We start from the raw sequence: 26,209 nt of genomic DNA on the forward strand, positions 1-26,209 counted from the left end.
AGAGATTCGGGGGACTGACCGAACCCGGCATACATACGAGGCGGTGAGAGAAGCGGAAAGTCCATACCCGAGCCCGACATCGAGGAGTTGAAGAGTCCAAGGCGTCTGAGACCCCTTCTGAAACGCACAGCGTCTGGATTCGATCGAAAATTCAAGGTTCTGCTTTTCGGTGAGTACTACTGAATAGTATCAAGACGTTTTCTGGTCACAGAAACGGTAAAGATATAAGACGTTAAGAATGTCATTATTTGCTAAATTGAAGGGACGATCTAAAGATAAAAAAATTCTACAGAAAGAGATTGCACTCCCACCTAAAGATACACCAGCTAGGTTTATGTATAATAAACATGGTATGTCTGCAATTATATTTTTAGACTTATGGGCGGAATACACCAAAGATTTAGGAGATCAATTCAGGTGGCCAAGTACAGGGACTTTTGATATAGAAAGCGTCCTCAAACTAGAAGAACAACTGTCCAAGAGAAAAGCAAGGCAGGCCCAATTAGAGTCTGTAGAGTGGTGGAGGAAAGAAGCCCATAGGAGGCAGGAGAAAGCACAAGGAAAAGTTGAGAAAGCACAGAGAATGTTAGAGAAAGCTAAACAAGATGAACTACAGGAAACGGGTAAAGAGGTAGCTCTTGAGCAAGTAATAAGAGAAAGACAAGGAAATGTCACAGGACTCTATCCCATACTGTCACAGTGTGAGGACACCTATCCCAATAAACTGAAGAAGAATTCCCTTCTTCCCAGTACACATATGGCTTTTGATGATACCCCCCTCATAGATTTACTGGATGTGCCACCTCCATATTCTACTAATATGCGTCCACCCCTACCCGGCCCAGACCAAGTAGTGTCAGCGCCCACCGGCATCATAGAGGATCTTTCTGAGGCTGCGAGACCTCTCTCTTTAGCAGAAAAAGAAAAGAAAGACGAAGCGGTGGGGGAAGACAAAGAAGGGCAGTGTCCACATGACCCTTTATATACAATATATCCCGCTCTAGATGAAAAGGGAAGACAATTAGTTGCCACCTGGATGAGAATAGAAAAGATTCTTGCTGTACAAAATCATATTGATGGGATGATCGAGTTCATGTTGAGGGGGGAGATCCTATTCCTTTCGAGGACGTCATGAAAGGAAGGAATAAAAGACAACAAATGCATATATATACCTTCAGGTTGTACCTTTTTGCTCGATATTTTCAGTTTAAAGAATTAAGAAACCCCAAGAAAGTGGAAGAATTAATACAAGAGATAGAAGACGAAGGGGGAGAGATAGGGGAAAAAGTAGAATTAAGACTAACGAAACTATTAGACCTCATGGGGGAGCATAGACATAAATTTAAAGAAGGAGTATTGACGCCAGAAAGAAAGAAGACTGCTGGTAAACAGCATCCTGTACGCTGTGTGCCACCTCAAGGAGATAGGTTCGCCCCTTTACCTACGTTTCCAGAACCTCCCACTAGCGAAGAATTATATGACGAAACAGAAGAAGCCCTCGACTGGTTCCTTGAGCAAGAGCCCCCACTGACAGTCGAGGAACAGGAACTAGTCCGCACTGCCACATTGTGGACTTCCCAATCTAAAATTTATAACTCAGATATTATAGCCCAGTTATATTCCAACTTACCCCTCACTCAGCGCAGGTTGGCTAGTATGTACATGACACAACATTTAATGACGTTAAACAAAGTGTTCAGACCCCATCAATCAGCCCTTGAAGATCTATTATCTAAATGTACTTCTTCGTCCTTTGTACAAGACCCAACATTGTTTCTAAACACATTTTTGGATGCAAGACAAGAATATCATGATGAAGTAGCCAGGATACTTCTCAGGTCACGTCATACCGATTTTAGGGGAAAAGATGTATACCGACAATACCCCCTTAGAGAAGTCCATCCTAGAACGGACGCAGCGAACGCATTACACAGGGTCTTTGTGTACACCCCCCTTACTAAGTTAGAAATAATGAAAATGAAGGAAATGGTGCCCTCACACTCCAAAGACCCTGCTGGATTCTTCAAGGAACTTACGGACGTCCTCACCATGGGAACATACACTTTAACGGACCTAACTATTATATATTAAAAAATGTATTGCCTTCTGGAATTTATGAAAGACTAAGAGGACGAGACTGGTTGGTTGAGAATACCAATTTGAATTGGGCCGCTCTCAAGGTGCTTGACAATGCCAGAACTGCAGGAGCTGATATACAGGATGAGATAAAAAACTTACCGGCCCTTGTCCTCAAGGTGTTACCCCAACTTCTTACCACGAGGAAAGAGGATTGGGACGCCATCTCAGCCTGTAAACAAAAGACGGGCGAGGATACAGGAGATTATTACACTAGACTAGAAGAATGCTTTGCTGTTAATAGCGGCCTTAAACCAGATAGTGACTCTTACCCACATCTTTTTGTGTCAAAATTAGTAGAAAATAGTCTCCCAAAATTAAAGGAAAGAGTTCAAAAGGTTGAGAGTTCCTGGCAAGCTCAAAGCCCCTCCCAAGTCTTACGAATACTGCAATATCACCAGAATAGACTAAGAGAGGAGGAAGAATACGAAAAAACTAAAATAAAAGAGACTAAGTTGAGAGCACTGGTGGCACAAACAATAACGCCCAAGCTGGGGCCACAGCCACAACAACAAAAGAAAGCCGACAATTCCAAAGGTGTCTGTAATTATTGTAAAAAGCAAGGACATTATGTTAAGGACCTAAAAGGGAACGTGACTTGCCCAGTCCTAAAACACAACTTAGCTACAGGAAAAACGATTCCTAGACCACACGTCCCCGAGAACAGTATAGACCTCAAGGGGGAACGCCCCAGGGACAGAATCAGGGAATGCCGCAAACAACACAAATGTACATGACTGAGGAAAATACTGGATACGCTGATTTCCCCAGTTTTCTATGAGGCTGCCCAAGGAGGGTCGAGGATAAATTGCCCCTTATCCCTATACCTGTGGACCAAGATGGTCCATATGTAGACGTTCATCTCCTGGGACAAGACAAAAAGTTCCTATTGGATACGGGGGCAAGCAAAACTACGATTGATCATAATGAACTCCCACAAGCCCCACTCTCAGGAAATAAACATGCGTCCTTAGGGTTTTCTGGCCAACCCATTACAAGTAATACATCTGAACCCCTACCCCTGCAAGTTGGTCCTCTTACAACAACAACCGATCTCCTTCTAACAGACGCTTGCCCCGAAAATTTACTAGGCATTAAACAATTTAAAGAATTAGGAGCTATAATAGTGTGTTCACCCCAGGATGTACGCCTTTTTCTTCGAGATTTCAAAGGTCATTATACAGTCAGGGAGTTAGACCCCCAGCTGGCGCATCTCCCCACCGAATTGTGGGCCACAAGTTCCACGTCGGTTGGGCGAATGGCCATTACACCACACAGAGTTATAATAAAAGACGGAGCTTTATTACCACGGCTTCGACAATATAAAATGCCTCCACAAGCTGAAAGAGATCTTATTTCCATTGTCGAGGACCTCATTGCCTCGGGGTAGTGATAGAAGTACCATCAAATACCGTAAATTCTCCTGTGTACCAGTAGCGAAGAAAGTACAACAAGGAGAGAATCCTAGGTATAGGCTTGTTGTTGACTTACGAGAACTAAATAAATGTGTTGTGTCTCAACATCCTGTTGTGCCAGACATCTCTACTCTGTTAACAACAATTGACTGTGAAGCAACACATTTTACTGTCATCGATCTTAAGAATGCGTTTTTTAGTGTACCAGTTCATGAAGACAGCCAATATTTGTTCGGGTTTTCATTGTCCGGAAGGAGTTTCCGGTTTACCCGCGCTCCACAAGGATTTACTGATAGCCCGAGCATCTATAGCCAGGCATTAAAAAGACAGCTAGACACCATACAAATGCCGGACGAAACTGCCCTTTTACAGTATGTTGATGATTTACTCATTACAGCTGGATCTGAACAATCATGTGCCGAAGCTTCATTAATTGTGCTAACATTCCTTGCTAAAAATGGTCATAAAGTATCACCAAAGAAGTTGCAATTTTGTCAACAGCAAGTGGCCTACTTAGGGCACTTGCTGTCGAAGAAGGGGAGGCAACTAACACAAGAAAGAATACAATTGGTGCAAAATATACCCCAACCAAAAACGCAGAAACAAGTACGTGAATTTATAGGATTAACGTCCTATTGTAGACAATGGATCCCCCAGTTCGCACTAATATCTAAACCACTTGTAAAATTGACCACGCTGGAAGCAGGCACATCACCCCAACTCCCATGGACAGAGGAACATACACATGCTTTTCAAACATTAAAAAAGGCAATGTGTCAAGCTCCAGTACTGGCCACCCCTGATTACTACAAAGAGTTTACACTATTTGTCACCGAAAAGAACGGGACTGCCTTATCAGTTTTGACACAAGAACAAGCAGGAAGGCAAAGACCGTGTGGATATTTTTCATCCACCTTAGATCCAGTAGCACAAGCCCTTCCGGCATGTCTAAAAGCTGTAGCAGCCACAGCTCAAGCTATCAGACAAAGAGATACTATAGTGTTAGGACATCCGCTGATAGTAAGAGTCCCACACGCAGTGGAACTATTACTCAATAGAACACAGACCCAACACCTGACAATAGCAAGACTATCGGGGTATGAACTGACACTATTCCAACCTCACATTCAGATATTTAGATGCAACACTCTGAATCCCGCAACACTCTTACCTCTTCCCGAGAATACAGAAGAAGTTCATGATTGTATAGAAGTGACTGAACAAGTAACAAAACCACGATCTGATTTAAAGGATATCCCCTTACAAGATGCAGAAGAGAACATTTATGTGGATGGCTCTTGTAGAAGAACGGATAAAGGAGAACTAAGGGCTGCCTATGCTGTCACAACAAAAACACAGATATTAGAAAGTCGACAAATACCCATTCTCTCGGCATAAGCTGCAGAGTTGATAGCATTGAGCAGGGCCTGTCAATTAGGAAAAGGAAAAAAGATAAACATTTATACTGATTCACAGTATGCCTTCGGAGTAGTGCACAATTTCGGAATATTATGGAGAGAAAGAGGATTCATGACATCACATGGATCAAAAATACAACATGCAGACCTAATAACACAGTTACTGGACGATATACATTTACCACAACAAATAGCTATAATAAAATGCAAGGCACACTCAAAGGGAACAGACGATATTACATTAGGAAATGCACTAGCAGACCAAACAGCTCAAGACGTGACACAGAAGGACGTAGAGAGTACGTTGCATCACGGTCCCGAATTCATAGGACATATGCAAGTCGCACGAGACACCACTATGGACATCCAAGACATACAGAGCCACGCCACAAATGAAGAAAAGCTAAGATGGAATAATGAGGGAGGGATACTAACTGACCAAGGATGGATGACACCACATAAAGCAGTCTGATATCTCCCTGATGCCATGGTGCAGATTATTATAGAGACAATACATGGACCAGCCCACCTGGAGGAAAAAGCTATGTTAGACGCAATATATATATGGGACAATAAACATCTTAGGGCGGCAGACAAACAAAGAGTCCAAACGTGTATGATATGTTGTCAATATAACATTGGAAAAGGGCCAACAGTAGGGGCAGGAGGATTTCATCCTCCTGAATACCCTTTCGAAGTTATACAGATGGACTATATACAACTGAAAAGGTGCAGAGGACAAAAGTATGTACTCGTAGTAGTATGTACATTAACACGATGGATAGAAGCTTACCCTGTACCCGACTATACTGCTAGCACTACAGCCAAGCAACTGGTCAAGGAATATTTCCCAAGGTTTGGTCTACCCCGAGTTATATACTCTGACAATGGTCAACCATTCTCATCTGAATTAATAAAAAAAAATTTGCTCCTGTTGGGATACCAGTGGAAATTCCACTGAGTACGCCACCCACAAGCAGCAGGTTTGGTCGAACGACATAACCAGACGTTAAAAAACAAGTTGGCAAAAATATGTGCTGATAAGAAAGTTGATTGGATAACTGCCTTACCCATAGCACTGTTTTATATGAGAATGGTTCCCCATTCCAGGACAGGACTAGCCCCCTACGAGTTTTTGGAAGGCCACCTAACATATGGGGGATACCTCGAGCTAAGACTATAACAGATATTGAAATGCCTGTACTGACCGATTACCTGGCTTCCTTGATGTCTGCACTTCAATCTTGTCGTTCACAGGTTGCAGCCGCATTTCCTGATAATACCGAACCCAAAAAGCACCAGATCAAACCAGGCGATTGGGTTTATATCCGCAACTTTGACCGAGCAACACCTCTTGAGCCCAGATGGAAGGAACCGAAGCTCGTTCTACTGGTCACCAGGACAGCTGTAAAAGTCGAAGGTCGTAAGGGATGGCTCCATGCCAGTCACTGTAAGAAACATTTTCCCAAGGAAAAAAGCGGACAGACACCGCCACTCCAGACACAACAGAACGCAGAACAATTGACAATACCCACAGAAGAAAGTCTCCAACAGACTTACAGATCTAAACTCAGGTCCTCTACTCGAGCCCCGGTCAATTAAGTCCAAACAAGCTCCACTTGTTGGTGAAACGGCAGGGGCTCTGAGAAGTGTACCTGACAAAAATGACGACGTCATCGGTGAAAAAGAAGATGTTGAGAGACAAATACAGAAAGAAAATGTGTGCGGGAAAGAATTTTTGTATAATAGCGTTAATGTTGCTTCTGGCAGCGGTAGTGTGTTTAGGCTGGGTTTTACATTCAATTTTTCCATCTAGTCAATTCCTTACATCCGCACCCAATAATACGCAAGAACACACCTACCATGATCTTTCACCTCATGAACGGACCCACAGATTAGCTATGCAAAATAACTCCTTTGTACGGATGTTGCACTATACTCACCAGGTTGCCAATATTACCGATTGCTGGATATGCGGACAGATTCCCCCGCATCAGAATGACGGAGGGATACTACTGGTACCTTTTCCATTTTCGCATAATGGCACTTGTGAGGCTTGGTTTGCCTTAATTACGGCGTACAATACTTCCAACTCCTCATGCCCTACCAGGAATACCCAGGTATGTAAGAATGGGTGGCCATGGGGAGATCTGAATACCGTCCTTAATAAAGTCTGTTATCCCGATGATGATGGACTGCCACAGGCTAAGGGGACGGTATTCGAAAGTGAAGAATATAAACAGGAGTATTGGTCTTTCAAACTGGTAAATACCAAGCCTAAAAAGAAGGGAGGACCAACCTCCATAGCTGTTTCCAAAATGAAAGGACACTTGTGTGTCCAGAAGACTGGTACAGTCTCGGTAGGACACACTGAGTGTAATACTACCGTGACTTTTGAGGACAATGGCCAATCAACGTTTCCAGCATCCAGATATACATATTTCGTCTGTGGACAGACAGCCTATGTACGCCTTCCCCCCGGATGGGGAGGAAGATGCTATATATCCTTCTTACTGCCTCCCGTTTTCCTTGCACCGCCGACGTATCATAGGGATCGCCTACTCCCTATAGTGAGACATAAGAGGTCTATAGATACGTCGGGGATAGACCAAACAAAGACTACCCTGGAACAATATACAGACTTCAATAGAGGTTTCTTTTTCTTTATTGGACCGGTTCAGAATAGTAAGCTTATACGTAGGCTTACTCGAACAGTAGAAGCAGTCATAAATCAGACTATAGCCGCTCTGGGAAATTTGACACAGGAACAATCCGCTATCAGAATGGTAGCGCTTCAAATCGTCTTGTTCTTGACGTCATACTAGCAGAGAAGGGCAGAGCCTGTAAAATTATCGGGTCGAGCTGTTGCGTTTTCATACCTGATAATGCCCCCTTTGTCCACGAGGCTATTTCTAGATTACACAAGATCGCCTCCAGTTTACACCAGGATCCCGGCACTTGGACCTGGTCTGGATGGTTTTGGGGATTAATCTCCACCTGGGGCTGGAAATTGATTTCTGCCATTGGTATAGTATTGTTGCCATTAATGGGATGCTGCCTATGCATCCAGTGCGGCCCGTCACTCTGTGGATTGTGCGCTACCATGTGCATTCCCAAACCACACATCCAGAAAGAAGAAAATGCTAAAATTATGCTCCAAGACTATATTGATGATCTCATGGCCATCGAGATATAGGACAGTGGTTGCACTCTGGTGCAAGGAGGGAATGTGGAAAAGTAGTTTCGCACCCTTCGCGCAACCACTGTTCATTGACATTAGGACATCCATCTTGAATATGGCATCCATTTTGTGATTGCCTTAAACACCCCGTCTCAGAGGAAAGAGGCAGCTTGAAAGCAGCTGCATCGCGTGATATGCCTAAGGCCGGATACCAGACCGCCTACATACCTGCGGTTAAGCCGATACGGAGAAAAACTAATTTCCGACGAATAACCTGCGGTTGGAACAAGGTCATACCTGCCGTTTTCTGCACATTATTCTACCCCCCAGTTTTTTTGGGGACATTTTTGTTTGTACGCAATCCCCTACTCCTCCCCCCTGATGCATACAAATGGTTTTTTACCTGACTATTGGAAAATTACTGAACCTTTGCCATTTGCTTGCATGTAGCAGAAAATGTATAAAGGCTCTATGCTGCACGAAGTAAAACAGACTACTCCCTAACCCGCTTGGTGAAGGAGCTCTCCCTTAACTCGAGTTATTGAATAAATCTTGATATACTCTACGTCTCGGACTGTGTCTCCTTCCTCTTTTTTTTTATTTTTATAGATTACAAGAAAACTCAGAGGTAACTTAAATTATTTACCACAGTTGTGTTATTGAGTATGTGACAAACAGATGTCTGTATGACCTTGTGAGGGATCTGTGGGAATGAAGTTGCCACTGGCCTACTATTGTATGACAACAGGTAACTAAGGTATGCTCCATGAGGCGAAGCATTGAAGGTGATGTGGTCTCCTACAATTGTAGTTGTGTGAGATCCTGATTGAGCAACTGTTGACAGTTCAGATGGCATGCATGCCAATGGCATGATTCATGTAGGAGGCACTTTGATGTAGTTTGTTGTTGGCGCCTACTTGATGCCATGGTAATGTTTGCTAATCACAGCTGTTGTTGAAGTGTAATCAGGAACATGTGGTGACCCTTTTCCTCTTTGTATTTGCAGCATCAGCCCAGGCAAGCAAGGGAGACAGGGCAGAACCAAGTGGGGAAGCGTCTGGCGATGGTACCTCCAGTCATGACACCACTGACACAGAAGGACCCTGTGGCATGGAGGGTGGGGGGGAGTGCCACGGAGGAGACAGGATGAAGTTTGTCATCATCAGATTCAACCTCCAGTAGCCATTCCCTAGTGGGGGCGGACCCATCAGGACCTACTTGTCCATCTTTGTCCGTCACCGCCAGCTGCTCCCCACCCACTTGGCCGTGTCTGCTCATCCAAGTGTGTCGGTGTCTCCTTTGCAGCAGGCACCTCCACCAGAGCCCGTGTTACTCCTGCTGCCCTGAGTATCGGAGGCTATTGACCTCCTGAGGAGCATCTTTGTAAGGCAGACTGCCATTGTTAATATCTTCAAAGTGTTGGCCAGCCAACTTCAGCAGACCAATGCTTTCCTGTAAAAAATTCATAGTGCCATGTCTGGCCTACAGAGATCTTTTCAGGTTTTGGCCTCCCCATTGATAGCAGCCAGTCACCTCCACATTCCTCCCCCTCCACTTCCCTGCCTCTTCCCAATCCAAATCCCCTATTCCCTTACCTGTCCCAAGCACACAGACACATCTGCAAGCAACCACTTCAACACACACAAGCAGCAAACATCGACACAAACACCACAAGACACACCGGCACGTAGGCACTCAACCTACACCCACAAACATGACATCAGTCACCACTTCACCAGACACCCCCGCCACCCCCACTGACCCACACACCACATCCAGCATACCCACAGACAGCGCAACAACAGCTAGTGACACATCCACCACACCCACCATACACCCATACACCATCACAACACACATCCACCATACCAGCAGACACCACCAGAACACCCACAGGCATATCCACCCCATCAAGCATACCCGCAAACACCACCCCAACAGACACACAGGCATCCACCACATCCAGCATACCCGCAGAAACCATCACAACAGACACACACACATCCCCCACTCCCACATCACCGGCACCTCCACCTCCCAGCCCTCCAAGGCACGCAAACACCCACACTCACAACAGACACCACCCAAACAGAAGCATACCTCACACATGCACACACCCATTGGCATCTACACCCACACACAAGACAACCACTTCTTCAACCTCCAAATCCACAACCCCTTCTGCAGACCCTCCTCTTTTTTCCCAAGGTGAGTTTCTTTTTTTAGCTTATCCTTTCACCGATTCCCTCCACCTCCCCCTCAAACCCGAAGCCCCTACCCGCATCCCAACCCACCCCTTCCACATCAAAGTCCTCCCTGTCACACCTGCCCCCTACAAGCACCCATACCACTCCCCCAAAAACCCACCCCTCAAAAGAAAAGGAACCTCCTTAAGAAAACCCAAACCCATCCATCCAAAATATGACCCCACCCCACTCAAGGATGATCCCTGAGGTGCCAGTCTGTCCACTTGATGCCCCTTCCTGTGGGTTGGAGTCAAGTGTAGGAACAGTGGTGTGCATGGTCATCTAATTGGGCTGGCCAATGGCCTTTATTCTGAATAATTTGCAGTTAATAAACCCAAATTGTTGTTTTTGGGTACACATTTATTCTGCAATTCCTTTTCTACCTTTTTGCTGTTCCAGAGTAACTTGTATCGTGTACCTACAGTTGTGTGTTGCAGCCTGACTGCTGATCCATTTGCTCTTGTTTGCAATATCTGACTTTGTGGAAAGTGCTGGTGTCACCCAAGACAAAGGTAGATGTTGACTGTATGGATATGTGGGTGTTAATCCAAATAGGGTGCCATTGTGTTATGTTTGGTATGGTAATTATTGTATCTTGTGTTGTCCAATGTCAGCATGTGTGGTGTTAGACTTGTCCCCCTAATATGGATTGTACATTTGTCTCATGTGTGGAAGCTGGAGTTTTGTTTGTCCACACATTGAGGGTGTTCAATTGTGCTAGCTTCCTTTGCATTTGACTGTGCATGTGTCCATTTTGATGTGTGTACCTTGCAGCTACTTTATCCTGCTGTATGGCACATGCTGTTGCTGTTGTAGTTGCTTTCTTGACTTACACTTACACGTTATGCAGATAGACATGCCACTTGGCTCTACTGTGGTTGTCCGTGTGATACATGAAGGGCCAATTCCTGTGGAAATGTTGTTTTAGGGGCAAGTGCAAAGTGGAATGTGTCCCAGTGTAGCATCCTTCCATGAGTGCTCCTGATGCCCCATCCCTATTGTCCACATATTATTTGCAGAGTGAGCTTTGGATATTTGTCTTTCAATATATTGTGCATCCTATTGACCTTGTATTGTGTTGCAATGTGGGTGATGTGTGGTTCCATTGTAGGCTGTTTGTGTTCTAAGATACATCCATACATATGTGTGTTCAATCTGACGTCCATGGCATGTGTGCAATGTGAGGGTGTCAGTTGTAGTGGTAGATGTCATGTTGATGTGTTGTTGCTGTTGTGTGACACAATGTTGTGTACACTTTGCTGTTCCTGTGACTGGGATGGTCAAACGTGTTTTTGTGGAGTGTTGCGATGCAGTGTCAGTGACCTGCCGAAAGGGGGCGTTTTGTGGCTGGGAATGTGTCATTCTTTGTGAATTACTCCGACTGTGGACACAATGACACATGTACTTGGTGCTCGTAGCGTGGGTCCCATATCATGCGAACGACGGCGCAACGATCTGTCGTTGAGATTATTGACACAGGTAGTGTGTGTACTTACAGTTGGTTGTATCCACGCAGTGTGGATTTTGGACACCTTTGATGGTCTGCAGCAGCGGCAGAATGTGTGTGATGGGATCCATGGTGGCAGAGGATGTGTGACGCTGCCTGCAGGAGAGTTGCTTCCTTTATGTTCTCCGTTTCCGCCAGCTGGGATGTGGTGATTGGACTACCATGGTCACATTAGCAGTATGCAACATCATAATGAGTCCAGCGGAAACATTGGCTTCACCGGCCTGTTTGTCCTGCTTCATCACTGCAGTGGTCTGCACTGCCTCGTGGTGCCGGCAGGACCGCAGTGGTCTTCATTCTATAGGCCTTCCAAAATCATAGTACAGTGATCTGACCGCCAAGCCGATGGTGGTCGGACCGTCACCGCCGCCATGGCAGTGCATGGACTGCCAAACTCGCAATCAGGCCCACAGTTAGCTCTGCGTCAAGAGACGGTGTCAGGCAAGGGATGGAGTAGCACAACAACTTTCACAATAGACACAGCTCTGTACCCAAGGGCAACATCATGATAATATTGCAAGGCACCTCATTTCATGTGTCTCATTCAACCCATTCTGGGTGCTGTTGAGAAAGTCCATCTATTTACATTCCATTCTCTCCAAAAACTATTTGATGATGTGCAGTGGAAGGAGTACATGTGGCATGCACCTTCTATGCACTAGGACACACAGAGGATGAAATATGGTGGCAAGTAGCAGAGGTGGTGAACACAGAGAGTTGAGGTGGTAAACAAGCTGGGAAAATGTGAGTCGGAGTCAGAAAAAATATTCAAAGGCATAAACCATATAATGGAAGGCAGGTCAGGGGACAGTTTCTATAGGCCCTAGGAAACAAATTACCAGTGTGATGGCACAGGATAACTGGCATAGATGCACATCATGGAGAAACAAACAACACAGGAAAACTGAAATAGAGGAACAGATGTATAGTAAGCAATATCCAATTCTCACAGATTGATTATGGAACCCTCGGAAGCAATAACATACAGAGTATATACCACTCATGCAGTTGTTACCAATGATATACCGATATTTTGGGACCTCTTGTTTGCACATGGCAGTATTTTCTGTACGTAGCAGTGCACAACTGCGAATGCCACTCATTAAACTGGCCACCCACAAAGCCTTCATCATTGGCACCCACCACACTCCAGGAAACCAATGGCAGAGGAGCGATTGCGCTAGAGACTGCACTAGGAAACATCGCTGCTGCAAGGGTGGGAGGCAGGCAACATCTAGTTGTAGCAGTACTGCTGTGAAAGACATAACAGTTGCCCACAAGGACCGTAATGTATTTAGTGGAAGGTTCAACATAAGGTCATCTTGACAAAACTTTTACAGTAGAAAATGATCATATCATTTAGGCTTTACTTATTAAAAACCATTTGGGAAACAACTGAGGCTTGAGAGCATCTCTTAGTAGGACTTTAATCTTAATTGAGATTGCAATAACTGTGTTATGCTGTACTACACAGAGGAGATCACCACTGTGCAATTGTAGTTGGGTCAGAGTTCCTCAAGGAAGAGCGTTTTTTGTTTCACTAATAACTTTGGTGACATCTGATGAATCTTCATGACACTTTCCAAAAATAGCTCACCCCCTCCAGCCTCTTCCTGGAAAGTTTTGTGGCAATCCGTCAAGTGGGGCCAAGAAAAATGGGGCGGCCCAAAAATGTTAATTTCCAATGTTACTTCCCACAGTAAATTTGGGGAAACAATACAGAAAACATGGCTGAATGACACTACACCAATTTTGGCAAAGGTTTGACCTTTACTCACACACCATGCTTTTCATTATTTGGTGTAAACCCGTTCAGCAATTTTCAAGACAATTCCATTAAAAGAGGTGCTTGTGTGGTCATGATAGGGTTAAAAAGACAGTTATATGTGGACAGTTGGTCATAACAGTTCTACAGGACCATAATCTCAAAGGATAGGGCCTTCTGTTTGGTCAAGGGAGCTTTTTCCCTCTTAGGCCTTGAGGGATTTGATTGGCTGGAAGCAGTGACAAAGAAAATGCTGCAGCCTCCATTACGGGACTCAGAAATTGTTTTTGAAAAAGCCCTGACCCTCAAGGACTTTTAATGCTCCAAAACAAATTAAAAACGTTTTTGTGTGTGTTATGCTGACGTACAGAACAGTTGATACTGCGGCCCCTGCGGTATCGCAATACTGTGTTTAGAGACTGACAGCTGGCAATAGTTGGGTGACTAGCTATCCCAGATTGCCGCAGATGGTGGGAGAAGTGTCCCGGTGTTCTGACACTTTTTTCCAAAATTAAAGACATTTCCCAGTTTTTGGGTAGTGCCTAGGTTATTTAAAGAAATGTCCCAGTTTTTCAGTAGTGTCTGGGTTTGAGCATGCACACTGGTACAAAATAAATGTGTGCATGCTCACTTTCACTGCAGGAGAAGTTACTGTGTGATGTCACTAGGTGAGCATTGTAGCGGTAAGGGAAATCCTTTAAAGAGGGACATTCTATCTCTGGATTTCCCTTCTCTTTCTACAACATTGTCATCCCAGCCATCGGGGCGACAGCCTTCAGAACCACCAGTGACCAGCACGACCCTGCTCTGCCCAAAGGAGTCAGAGGTCACTCCCAGCAGCAGAATCCAGCCATCTACCAGAGTGACCCTGCACTGCCCTTTTATGGAGCATGCAAACTACATCAGAATCAAGCAGTTGCCAAAAGTGAAAGGGGTTTGGAGTGGAACCATCCTGCATGACTCTTCCCCAGCCCTAACAGGTCCAGCAAGTTAGGTCCCAGTCTCCACATCTGAGCAGTTCCAGCCAGCAATTGGATCCTTCAGCAGCCACATGGGACTTGCCTTCCCAGCCAGCAAGCCAGCACAAGACTTGCAACATGCATATTCAAATGCCTATGGGACATTTTCTCTTTGTTGTTTGGCTTGTGTTGTTTCCACCCCTTCCCCAAAAAATGGCCATTTGTTTAGACTTTCTTGGGCACAAGTTTAAGGTGCGAGTGACTGATGAACAGAAGGTAAGTGTGACAGAGGTGCTGGATTACCATTATCACTTTTTTGTATACCTCAATTTTTTTCTTGGCTGGAGCTGCCCTTCTCTTTATCCTGTCCTCCGCACGCCAGGCAAAGTAATCAGACGCCTCCATAACCAGGGGTCTACTCACTGTCATGTTAAACTCACTGTATGTGTATCCCGAGCCGACTTAGCTTTGCCATCCAACCAGAAGAAGTCACTTCATACTGACTCCTAAATCTGCAATGCAGAGATAACCACTTAGAAGTCAGGATAATCAATTACACTTCAAGGGCATTACACAGGTGGTTAGAGAACCAGTTACATCTGTTAGCCATGGACTTACAATATCCAATATAACAGTTTCACCATAGTAACCCATAACTCCCATGTTTTCCTGCCCCTCCTAAGAATAACTGGAAGTGCCAATCTCATGAAAAGCTCCAAATAGCTGCTGGATTTCCTAGGTCCATGCGTGATGTGTTGCCAGGTTTTTTATTGGAATTCTTAGTCTTGAAGTCCTGTTTTATAATTGACTTGCAGTATTGTTTATTCCCAGAATTCAAAACTAAAAACATGGAATTTGGTAATATTGAAAATCCGAGTCTCTTGCCTAAACTGGTTGCGTTTTTATGAACATAGTGAGTGTCAAAGCCTTAGAAAGGGACTAGAGTGACATGTCTAAGAGATACTTAGAGTGATAGATGAGAATTTGTGTACACAATGTGTGTACTATGAGAACTTGGAAAGCTGATAAAATAAGGTAGTTGCAAGCGTATCATATAATAATATGAAAAGGTGACAGGCAGCAAATCCAGCCAATGATTGATGTGGGCTCACCAGGGGAAGAAAACTGCTGAAGGAAGATGACTCAAAGTCCCTTCTGCATTCTACATGTGTATGTGTGTGTTTTATGCATTTTGTGTTTATTTTGTGTAGGGTGTAATGGAGCCAAACCTCTCTGTAGTCGGCCCTAAAAATCGAAACATTACAACTCAGAGTGTCCCTAAGGATGCCATCCATCCTAGAGAAAAATTGGCCCTTCACAGAGGTGAACTGGCCATCCTTCACTTGCTTATTTCTGTTTTTGGTTGTTTCAATGGTACTAATGAGTTGAAATATTCATCCAGACAGTATTATTTTATGCACAAAGTAAAACACACTGAAGAAATACTACAAACACATGTGCTGCTTAGTTTGCCTTTTCTTGCTACATCATTTAGTCAAACCCTGTCACATAATTTAGTGCTCTCCCTGCCACATAATTCCAGTGGCTCTGCATATGGTATATAGACCATTAATTATACAAGCTTGTTAATCAGTGCATAGGAAATATTACATTAGATGAGGGCTACAAGGTGTAGGAGTCACATGTCATTCATATTGTTGACCATTATATTTTAAGAGTGTCGGCCTGGAGAAACAAAGGGGGAGATTTGCTGAGTTTTCACACAACGTAGTAACCAAAAGTTGCTGCATTGCATGAAATGGAGACAGTACACAGCGCCATATCCTCCAAGATCTGGCTGTGCTGCTCTATCACTAGCGGTGGCACACATTAGACTGCCTTGCACCTTTGCACACACCTTTGTACTGTAGTGCAATTGTGTGTGCATGTCAAGAATAGGTTTTGTACATGAATTGTGCCCCTTCCAGTTCAAAATACTATGCTTTGACAAAGTAAAATACTTTTCCTGCTAGAGATTCCGGTCAAAACCCATGGGTGTTTGCATGGGAACCCCCATGTACACCCCCTTGATGCAAAGTAACAATTGGTGCTATTTTACTTTATGGCTACTTTCCAATGCAAATCAGGATTTACTTTGGAAAGTAAACTCTTTGTGCTAGGCTTGTGTCACTTTTGTGAAGTGAACATGGTGCAATGCATTAGCAAATCTGCCTCCACAAACCCAGGGTTTAAAACATAACACAGTGTTTGGGGTTGTGTATACTAATGAGAATGTACTGTTACTCAAATAAGCCCTTATTAGCAAAAATAGCATAATGAAAGGTCGAGGGAAAAACAATAAGGTTCTAAACCAATGCCTTGCAGTTTGCATGTACCTCTTTGATTCTGATTCATAGTTCAATATGATACATTAGGACTGTAACTTTGGAACTGCAAATAACAAAATTATCTCTGTGATACAAGCAGTAACACACTAAGCTATCTACATAAAATACAAACATGTGCACCGCATGATACTCACTGTGCTAAGCAACAGGCACTTTACTCCTCTATGCTACGTTATGATGAGTAAAAATGATTCACTGTTAATTGGTGACACAAAGCACTAAGCAAATGCAACTGAAATACAGTAATGTGCAAGTTTTTACAGCACTTTTAAAAGCCATTATGCTATAATGTGCCATAACCATGTTTTCAGAGTGCGTATGTGTGCCATGACCATACCTTTGTTTCCGTTTGTGTAACATCTTCAACTTTTTACACCAGTGTATGACGTGCTATGCAAATGCAGTTACAAAACTATACATGTCAATGTGTTCTGAGCGCCATTGTGTGGTATGTCTGGTTCCATGTCCCTGTGCCATCTTATGGACTTTTGGAGCTCTGGGCAAGACATATTTTGGGGGCTCTTGTTCAGGAAAACCTTACATCCAACTTCAGCTATTTCAAGCCTGCATGATGCCAAACAATATTGACTTATGTTAAGGGTTTTCAAAATTCAGTTACTCAAAACACCCAAAAGCCCAAGCAGCATGGCGTTCCTTATTCAAAAATAAATAAAAGAAAGCTTTAACATGGTCTTTCCTTTTGTGCTTTGATATCAATATTTTTGACTTTAACACCAGTATGTTAGGTAGAATTCATTTGTCTGATTAGAATGCTTCTCCATGTTGGTGCTATTGTGCTAACGACATTAAATTAATCACTGATATCTCAACTAATCAACAAATTGAAAAATTGTAAGATTCCAAAATGCTCGTTCATGTCATAAATTAAGCTCCTAAGTTGCCAACACTTTGTTGCACTGTAGTATTTGATACCGGAATCTCTAACTGGCAAGGATGATCACACAATTGGCAGAATGTTAAAAATGAATTCTGGGACATTCCTATCTGATTTTATTCCTCAAAGGTAAAGACATTGCTGCAGGTATTTTTTCACAATGCTGATTAGTACTCCCTTCTGAAATTTTTCAAACTCATAGGCACTATTTGGCCCCTGGAGGTTCATTAAGGATATTTTGAAAAGAAGAATGTTTTTTTTATAACTTTCATAAGAACTTTGGGCTGCCGTGATGTCTCTGTAGTACTGCTGTACACTCAAGAAGAAATGCACAATTGTGCTGCTAATGTGCGTTAACTTGCATTCACATTTTTTTACATGAAATGTGGATAGATTTTTTAATCAGTGTGCTTCATAGTTACATGAATTTATTTTTCTCCATATTCAATAACAGAAAGGATTGCTAACTAGCTACCTACCAGAGATATGCCTAAGCTAAAGTGTTCAGCCAGCGAGGAGATGAAAAGGTCTTTCTTATTTTTGAGCAAGGCTGGGAACAGTGATGCCAACGGGTTCTGCAAGATCTGCAAATATACATTCTCCATTGGCCACGGCAGAAAGTCTGATATAAAGGAGCCCAGGCAGACAAAAAAACACAAGTTGTGGGTCAAATCTTCAAGCTACTACATCAACATTACCACTTGTTTGGGGAAGACAGCCCTTGGACGTGCTGAACTCAGTAGGGCTGCTGCTGAAGGTGCATTAGCATCTCGTCATTTTTCGGTCAATGTACTTCAGCATTAATTTGGAAACTGTCTGATAAAAAGTTTTGCTGTGCTCGCACCAAGGCAGAAGCCTTGATTATGAACGTTTTGGCTCCTCTTGCAATGAGTGAAATAAATTCTGACTTGAATAACATTGCTTGTCCATCTGTATCTATTGATGCTTCCAATAGGAGGATGTTAAATTAGTGCCAATTGTTATTAGGTATTTCAAGTGTTTTGAGGGTGATAAAGTGAAACATTTTGAGTTTACCTCTGTTCCTGGTGAAACATCTGCAATACTCTTTGAACAACTGTGCTAAGCCCTTGAGAAGTGTAATCTTCTTGATAAAGTAGTTGGGTGTTGTGCAGATAATACCAACACAAACTTTGGGGGAAAGGTTAGAGCAGGAAAGAATAATGGGGCATATTTACAAGCCCCTTGCGCCACTCTAGCATCATTCTTTTATGCTAATGCGGCATTAAGGAGGCCTTTCTCCTGTGCCATATTTACAAAGTGGTGCAATACATGCTTTGCACAACTTTGTAAACCCTTGAGCCACTTTATTCCTGCGTCAGGCATAATGTACGGAAGGGGGACGTTCCGACGCAGGGAGGTCTGAAAAAATAGTGCAGTGAAATTTACAACATTTCACTGCTCCATTTTTTCTGTCATTTTTAATGCCTGTTCAGAGCAGGTGTTAAAATGATGTGACTACATTCACCTATGGGCCTCCCTGTGCTTTTCTGCATGAATGTCAAACATTTTAATGCTAGTGCAGCAAAGCACCACAATAGCATCAAAAATGTTGGCGCTATTGTGCTAACAACAGCCATGGTGTGCCATGTTACAAATACAGCGCAACCACAGTGCCGTTAGGTGGCGGTAGGGGGGGCGCAAGAAAAGTGGCGCATGGGGACTGATGCGCTACTTTCTTGTAAATTTGCCCCAACGTGTTCTGCAAGCTTAAGGAAGCTACTCCTGATATTAAAGTACTTTGAATAGGGTGTGCAACACGCATTGTCCAACTTCAGCTATTTCAAGCCTGCATGATGCCAAACAATATTGACTTATGTTAAGGGTTTTCAAAGCTGCTGCTGATGGGCTGCCTATGGGCAGAGAATCTTTTGTGTTAAAATTGTACAAATATTTTCACAGCTACACTGACTGAACTGAACAACTGAAATAATTTTGGGAGTTTGTTGATTTAGATTATCAACGACTCCTTAATACTAGCAACACTCATTAACTTTCCCTATGTCCTAAAATTGACAGGGTGCAAAACTGTTCACAGCCCCATGTTCTTATTTTTTGTCCCAAGCAAATCTCCCAACAGCAATTGTCATGTTTTTTAAAAACTCTCTTGCTGAAGCCTGGCTCTGTTTTTTGCTCAACCAACTGTCTCTTTTTAGTGACACAATAAAGGAGATGGAAAAGCAGCCTACAAATATCGTAGATATTGAAAGACAAATTACATAACTGATAGGAAAACTGAAGGAAAGGAGAGATGCCTGCTTCATGGGCCTTAAGGAGAAGGAGCTTCTTAAATCCCTGAAAGAATATTGGTACAGATGTACGAAGCCTATTTGCATTTCTTAATTGTCCGAATTGCAAATTTTGTTATGTACAAAGCCCTTTAAGGAATCGCAAATTGAAATTTCTACCCTGTGAAAATCGAAGTTTGCAATTCCCAGAATAGGAAATCGCAAATACGGATTTCATATTTGCGATTCCTATTCTGATCTACCATGCATTTCCTAAATGTGACTTGGGCCTTTAGGAGATGCAATTACCATTGACTTGAAGTTGATGGTAAAAAGGTGCAAATTCAGAAAAGTACCCCAAAGTGCTTTTTCAAATTGCAATAGAGCACACATATGCCCCCCTAGGCATATGTGTGCTCCACAGGTACACCCCTATTTTTTGGGAGCACCAAGGGGGGCCTTTTGCCCATTGTCATCCTTGGTTTTGCATTTCCTAAATAGTGATTTCCTAATAAGAAATTGATAATTAGGAAATGCAAAACTGGCTCATTGACTCAAATGCAATGGGATATCTTAATAGTGATTGCCTAACAGCGATCCCTACTTTGTAGGAATCGCTATTAGGAAATCGATATCTTAGTACATTGCATTTTAAATTTCTTAAATAGAGATTTCTATGAAGTCGCTATTTAAGAAATGCAAATTTTCATTTTCGTACATCTGGCCCAAGGACTCTCACCAGAAACAAAAATATGTAACTCTGTGTGTGCTTTCTACAACAGCAGTATTGATTACTTGGAAGAGTGGTGGGCATATTGTTCTGACTTGAACACTTTTTCCTGGATGCTTCTTGATATTGTTCCTGTCTGCGATAATGCTGAAGTGTCTCTGTTATTTGTAAAATCTGTATTAAGCACATTTGAGAATGATGACATTGAGTTTTTTGACAAAATCACCTGTGTGAGAAAGTACACAGCAGATAGACTCTCCGAATGGAATGATCAGAAGAAAACTGCAGAGGAATTTTCAACCATTTCCAAAATCACAATATTACATTTAACAATACTGGCCTGATGGTCCAGTTTTCATTATGTCTGCCAGGAACTAAGGGCCATATGTAGGAACACATTTTCCCATAAACACAGAATGGTTAAAACCCTTTGCTACATCAGGCCCTAATGCTCCATTGGAAAAAATATTTTTCATTATGAATAACAAGTAAACTGATGAAAGAAACTGAATGAAACTGGAGACACTGAAAGCATTGTTGATCACAAGGGTCAACTTTGAAAACTTGCAGTGAGTTCCAGAATCAGTTGCTGCAAAACAAAATGGTGCTGCAGCAAATCCATTCCTCAGATAGGTACTGTGCAATGCAACAAAAGGGCTTTTAAGTCAAACAGCATTTTTATTGATCTTTCAGTTTGGTCCTACTTTATGGATTTTTACCCTGTGTATATAATTCTTCAATCAATAATGTGTTGGAAATATGAACTTTTTCTATTGAAGCAAAAATTAGTTATATTTCAGTCAACTTTGCTGAATGTAGGGGGGGTGCTTTATGGGGTGGAATATTCTACAAACAGCAGTACCTGATTTTGACACCTACTGCATATGTATATTGACTTATTTAATAAGGACACGCACTTTGAGTTTCAAGGCAAGGGTGGTCTCCAGCTATTGCAAATGTTGAGGCAAAGTCTGTTAAAATGGAACTAAGTTTACAGCCAATAAAAGACCGCAAATTTGTTGTCTGTAATTCTTCATCTGTGTCATGGAGGAGGCTGTCGCTGTAGTCCTTTTTCTAAAGCTATGACAGTTGTCAAATAGTTCTACTTCTATTTCTTTGACATGTCCTGTTCGCTTGCAAGACTCTGTTGTGCACAGTAAAGGCCTTGGAGCCAGACTGTTGCTCACCATTTGTTGGTTTGCGTAACACTCTTCTTTACAGCCTCGTAATTCATCAAGGCAGGCCTGGCATCATTTCTGTTCCTCTGTGTGGAGCAGGGACCAATCACTGATTGTTTGAACTTAATTAGTGCCTGTCTGCTGCTCCCAACGTGATCAAGGTACTATTTTGTTCTATTTAACTTCTAGTGCTCTGCAAACAAAAGGCATGTGACTGTCAAAAACGTGCCCAGCAAGACTAACAAAATTGCAAAGTTTTATTTTTTAAAGCTAACTGTCTTTTATTTTATCAAGTCGTCTTTTTTCACTTTCCACTCATGGTTTCTTTTGATTATGCCCGTTGGCATCCTTCTAAAAAGATGACGATTAGCATGTTAGAAATATGGCAAAGCAACATTGTTTCTTTATTATGTGTAATCTGAAATGATGCTTTAACACATAACCGTGCAGTACACCCCAATCCACCCCACCCCAATCCGCTCCACTACAATCCACCCCAATCTACCCCACTTTACCCCACACCAACCCAACCCACTCCACTCCAATCCAAACCACTCACCCCAATCCACTCCAACCCATCTACTCCATTCCTCCCAAATAACCTCAATCTAATCTGTTCCATTCCAATTCACCCCACTCCAATCCAAAACAATCTGCCCCACTGCAATCCGCCCCACTCCCATATGCCCTACTTCAATCTAATAAATCTGTCCTACTCAAATCCACCCCACTCCAATCTGTCCCACTCAAGGCTTAACAATCTGACCCACTCGAACCTACCCCACTCCAATCTGCCCTCTTCAATCCAAAACAATACTCCCCGCTCCAATCCAATCCACATCACCCCAATCCAATCAACCCTATTCCATCCCAACTCACCCTACTCCAATTCACCTCACTCCCATCCAATCCACTCCACTCCCAACCAATCCACCCCAATCAACCCAATTCACCCCACTTCAATCCACCCTAATACAACCTACCCCACTAAAATCTGCCCCACTCCAATTCAAAACAATCTGCACTACTCCAGCCTGCCCCACTCCCATCCAATTCACTCCACTCCACTCCCATCCAATCCACCCCACACCAACCCAATCCGCCCCACTCCAATCCAACCTAGTATAATCTGTCACACTCCAAACCACCCCACTTCAATGTGCACCATTCCAATCCAAAACAATCTGCCACACTCCAATCCAAAACAGTCTGCCGCACCCCAATCCAAAGCATTCTGCCCTACTTCAATCCACCCCACTTCAATCCAAAACAACCTTCCCCAATCCATTTCAATCTGCCCCACTCAAATCTGCCCCACTCCAATATGTCCCACATCAATCCAAAAACAGATTGATCCACTGCAACCTTCCCCACTACATCCCAAACCCATTTGAATCCAAAACAATGTGCCCCACTCCAATCTAATCCACCTCACCTCACTCTAATCCAATCCACCCTACTCCATCCAAATTCACCCTGCTCCAATCCACCACAATCCACCCCACTACAATTCAGTCCACCTCACACAATCCAATCCACCCCACCCCACACCAATCCAATCCATCCCAATCCAGCCTAGTCCAATCTACCCCACTCCAATCCAATACATCTCAACCCCATCCAATCTACCCCACCCCTACCCCAATTCAATCCAATCCACCCCACCCCACCTCAATCCAATCCACCCCAACCCACCCCAATTTCACTCCAGTCCAATCCACCCCAATGCAGACCAATCCACCCCACTCCAGTCCGATCCACTCCACTACAGTCCAATCTACCCCATTCAATCCATCCCATCCCACCTGCTTAAATCCAACCCACACTACTCCAATCCAACCCACCCCGCTCCAGCCCAATCCACCCCACTGGTATCAAGTCCACCACTACCCAATCCACCTCACTCCAATCCAATCAAATCCACCCTACTCAATCCAGTCCAGTCCACATTAATCCACCCTACTCTAGTCCAATCCACCCCACTCCAAACCACCTGAATCTACCCCACTTCAATCCAGTGCACCCCTCTCCAATCAATCCACCCCAAACCAATCCAATTCACCCCACACCAATCCAGTCCACTCCACTTCACTACAATCCAGTTCACCCCACTCCAATTCAATCCACCACAATCCACTCCACTCCAATCCACCCCACCTCAATCCTATTCAACCCACCTCACCCCAAACCATCCACCCCACCTCTATCTAGCCCACCCCAATCTATCCCACCACACCCTAATCCACCCCACTCACTCCAATCCACCTCACTCCAGTCCACTCCGTCCCATCTGATACACACCAATCCGATCCACCCCACTCAAGTCCACCCCACTACAGTCCAATTGAACCCACACCAATCTAATCCACCTCACCACAATGCAGTCCATCCCAGTCGCACCCACCCCACTCCAATCTACCCCACCCCACCCCACTTTCATCAAACCCTTCCCAATCCAGCCCACCCCATCTCAATGCAATCCATCCCCCACCACATTTCAATCCACTTCACCTCAATCCAATCCATCCCACTCCACTCCAGTCCACCGCACTCTACCCCAGTTCACCCCATCCCATCAATGTTCAGTCCACTGCACTCCAATCCAATCCAATCCATCCAGCCTATCCCAATCCAATCCACTCCACTACAAACCACCCTACTACAATCCACCACGCCTTAAGCCACCCCACTCCAACCCACCCCAATCCATTGCAACACACCCCACCCAAATACAAGCCACCCTACCTCAACCCAGCACAATCTACTCTACCCCAATACAATACAATCCATCCCACTGCAGCCCACCACACCCCAATCCAATATTCCCCACCACATTTCAGTTACTGGGGGCACGTTTTGCAATGGTGCTGCAATATCGGTCCCCAGTAACAAAAGCAGCAATCCAGCATAATCCACTCACTCTCGTTTCCAGCCTCTGTGCAGGAGCCGGTCCCACAAAATTGGCAAGGCTGCTTTATGTTCCCAGTCGCACTGCTTATGGGCACTGCTAGCACGCGCCCGTCCACAGAGGCCTTTTACTGAATATATTGTGCCACACGATGAACATCAGTATGAGATACACCTCAGTCATGCTATGCTGGTTTTTTACATTGCAGAAGAGCTAGAAATGCACGAAACGAACCTTACTTTAAAACATCTGCACCTCAGGCTACAGAGCATGTGCCAGTGCTAAAGGGACATCATATATCTGCATGAAAAGGGCGAAAGTCACTATTAAACTCAAACCATCCTACAGCAAATAACAAATAAAATGTTTTCCTCTCATATCGATCTCTTCAGTTTTTACCACTTTTTCGTAAGTTTAAAATGATTTGAACCTAGGTTTCAGCGATACCGTTCTAATAAAATTGTTCTGTTGAAGACCTGTGTATTCTATGATAAACAAGAGCGCTAAAAACAAGGGCGGTTTTAATTTGCGGAATATTTATTTCACCAAATTACGGAGTGTGCTCATGTTCCTATAAAGCAGCCTTTATAGACTACTGCTTGGAATACGTGGATTTCATAAACTAGTCACAACCCATTTCAAACGTGGCCTGGAACCAAAAAAGAAACAATAGGCCTCATTTACAAGGCCAGTGGAGCATTTCTGTCCTCCCCCCAGCACTGGAGCACAAATTGCTGCCGTGAGCCAATGCAGGCACCCTTGCATTGCGGGGTTAGTTGTTTTTGTGCAGTAAGGGATACCTTCCTGCACAAAAACAATCTCAAAAGGTGTTTTTCTCTTTCTATGTGTGCTGAACACATAGGAAGAGGAAAAAACGAGGAGAAATAAAGATATTTCTCCCCGTTGCGTCACTCTTATGCCACCCCTGAGGTGGCATAGGAATCTGACACATTCCCAGACACGTAAATCTGGGAATGCGTCAGATTCCTTTGGGGTCCCAGGGTGCTGTGTGGGAACAACCCAAGCAACACTCATGGAACGCCCCATTCACACAGTGTTATGCGTGAAAGGAGTCCATATTTACAAGGCCATGAAAAGCCACACAAGGTGGCTTTGCGTGGCCTTGTAAATATGGGCTGGCACACTGTGCCACCGCAGCATAAAAAAAAATGACGCTCCGGCTGCGCAGTGTGTCACTAGGGCCTTGTAAATGAGGCCCAATGGCTTTTGTCAGTTCCTCTAGCCGCATCCCACAACATGATCACGTAGGATCTGAA

This window comes from Pleurodeles waltl, chromosome 7 (assembly GCF_031143425.1).
Source record: "Pleurodeles waltl isolate 20211129_DDA chromosome 7, aPleWal1.hap1.20221129, whole genome shotgun sequence".
NCBI lineage: Eukaryota > Metazoa > Chordata > Amphibia > Caudata > Salamandridae > Pleurodeles > Pleurodeles waltl.